Raw genomic sequence first — 2,891 nt, forward strand, 5'->3', positions numbered from 1 at the left:
GGGCGGGATAGAAGCCTAATTAAATAAATTTAAAAATAAATAAATAAGGTTCCATGGGAGCGGTCTGGCTGCCTTAAACGTGCCAGGCTCCAATGGTCACCAAGCGCTGGCATTTTGCTGAAGCAGACCAGTACTAAAAACACTTTTTGAAAAGATCTTACGTTCTTAACCATCTTCCGATTAACTTAGCAGAGCAGTCGAAGCTTTTGGTGGCACAAGACCTGGAACATAACATCCCACCAAGCCAGTGCTAAAAAGGACATTTTTCTTTCCAGGTCATTGGCAGTCCTAAACGCCTGTTTGGGGGGGCTGTCAAGGTATGCAAGGGTTAAAATGAGAGAGTGCTAATTCCTAGAGCGGCCTGAGGAAGTGACGAGGAGGGGCCAAAGGCTGCCACCAACCACAGAATGAGGACAGACAAGCCCAGAGCACCGGGGGCAAGCTTAGTGGGGAGGGGTGCACCAGTCGAGGGATGCTGGCACAAGCAGAGAATCCCTCGATGGCTGTGATGTGCGGGAGGGGGCAGAGAATTGGATGCCTGCAGCTGCCGGAGGAGAGAGTGCGAAATGCAGCAGAGGCTGCGGGGTGTGTGTGTGTGTCTCTCTCTCTCTCTCTCTCTCTCTCTCTCTGAGCCCAGCAGTGCAGACCAGAGGTGCTCTTCCACAGGCTGTTGAACATTAGGGGGCAGCAGGTGTTTGCAGCTGGATTCCCCTGTGTCAATCTGCCAATCCAGTTGGGACCAGTGTTCCCTCTAAACTGGGTTAGTGCGAGCCGGCTCACAGTTTTTTAGCCTCCGGCTCACACATTGTTTGTCCCAGCTCAGGAAGGAGGGCTCCAGAGCAGACTAATTTATGCAGCAGCTCACAATTTCAACGCCAGGAGCTCACAAAGTGGAATTTTTGCTCAGAAGACTCCAGAGCTTAGAGGGAGCGTTGGTTGGGAGTGATTACTCTTAAGGCAACAATACCGGAAGTTCGAGTCCAGTGGAAACTTTAAGACCAACACAGTTTCATTCAAGGTCTAAGCTTCGCGTGACCCACCTGAATAGCAGGATGTGAGACTGTGCCTCAGTGGCAGAGCATCCGCTTGGCATGCAGGAGGTCCCCGGTTCAATCTCCGGCACCTCCAGTTACAAGGGGCGGGTAAAAGGTGGTATTTTAAACATGGTCTAAGCTTCGCGTGACCCACCTGAATAGCAGGATGTGAGACTGTGCCTCAGTGGCAGAGCATCCGCTTGGCATGCAGGAGGTCCCCAGTTCAATCTCCGGCACCTCCAGTTACAAGGGGCGGGTAAAAGGTGGTATTTTAAACATTCTTTTCACTGCAGCTACTGTGTGTCCGCAGGGAATGTGAGTGCCAATATTTGTAATGGGTCGTTTGGCCCTGAGAGCCAAAGGACCACATCTGACCTAGTTCAGCTAGATGTTAACTGAGTGGCCGGCAGCTAGAAGAAGAGGAGATTGGCTCTATACCCCATGACCCTTCACTACCCAAAGGAGTCTCAGAGCGGCTTACAAACTCCTTTTCCCTTCCCCTCCCCACAACAGACACCCTGGGAGGTAGGTGGGGCTGAGAGAGCTCCGACAGAAACTGCTCTTTTTCGAGGACAGCTCTTATCAGAACTATGGCTTGCCCAAGGTCATCCAGCAGCTGCAAGTGGAGGAGTGGGGAAACAAACCCTGTTCTCCCAGATTAGAGTCTGCGCACTTCACCACGACACCAAACTGGCTCCTTTTGGAAGGATCTGCCCTGGTTCCTCCTTTGCTAACAGTGCCTCAAGAAGTTAAAGTGGTTCCCCTTCTGTGGGCTCAGGGTTCAAGGAGGGCTGCATTTGGGCACCAAAGATGGTTTCCTTGTGCTTGCCACCAGATGAGACTGAGTTGGCACCTGGTCCTTGGGGGCTTGGCCCCATTGCAATCGGAGCTTGGGGAATGGCTCGGAGAGAAACAACCTTTTGGTTGGCACCTTTTGAGTTACTTGTAACACACTGCACAGTCTCTGTCAGTGTGCCATGAAATGCCAGCTTTGGCACGTGTTTCAAAGTCACTTGGAACTGTGTGGCTCGCAGCAGCACAGCCTGTGTCCAGTCGAATTCCCAGGCTTAACCTGATTGGTAAAATTCTGTTCCAGGTACCTTTCAAGATCCAAGGCTCCTTTACAGACCACTGCGACAAAGATCACCAGAAGAGCCCTGCTGGGCCAGACCAGGGAGGGTCCCTCTAGTCCAGCCTCCCGTCTCACACAGCGGCCAACCAAGTCTTCTGGAGGGCCAACAACAGGGCAGAGAGGCCGAGGCCTTCCCCTGAGAAGAACCTCAGAAGAGCCCTGCTGGGTCAGACCAGGGCGGGTCCCTCTAGTCCAGCCTCCCGTCTCACACAGGGGCCAGCCAGTTCCTCTGGAGGGCCAGCAAAAGGGCAGAGGGGCAGAAGCCTTCCCTTTATAAGAACCTAAGAAGAGCCCTGCTGGATCAGACCAGTGAGGGCCCATCTAGTCCAGCCTCCCGTCTCACACAGTGGTCAACCAGTTCCTCTGGAAGGCCAACAACAGGGCAGGGAGGCCGAGGCCTTCCCCTGAGAAGAACCTCAGAAGAGCCCTGCTGGATCAGACCAGGGAGGGTCCCTCTAGTCCAGCCTCTCGTCTCACACAGGGGCCAGCCAGTTCCTCTGGAGGGCCAGCAAAAGGGCAGAGGGGCAGAAGCCTTCCCTTTATAAGAACCTAAGAAGAGCCCTGCTGGATCAGACCAGTGAGGGCCCATCTAGTCCAGCCTCCCGTCTCACACAGTGGTCAACCAGTTCCTCTGGAAGGCCAACAACAGGGCAGGGAGGCCGAGGCCTTCCCCTGAGAAGAACCTCAGAAGAGCCCTGCTGGACCGGACCAGGGAGGGTCCCTCT

Source organism: Gekko japonicus, unplaced genomic scaffold, assembly GCF_001447785.1.
Source record: "Gekko japonicus isolate JY-2015 unplaced genomic scaffold, Gekko_japonicus_V1.1 scaffold2050, whole genome shotgun sequence".
NCBI classification, from domain to species: Eukaryota; Metazoa; Chordata; class Lepidosauria; order Squamata; family Gekkonidae; genus Gekko; species Gekko japonicus.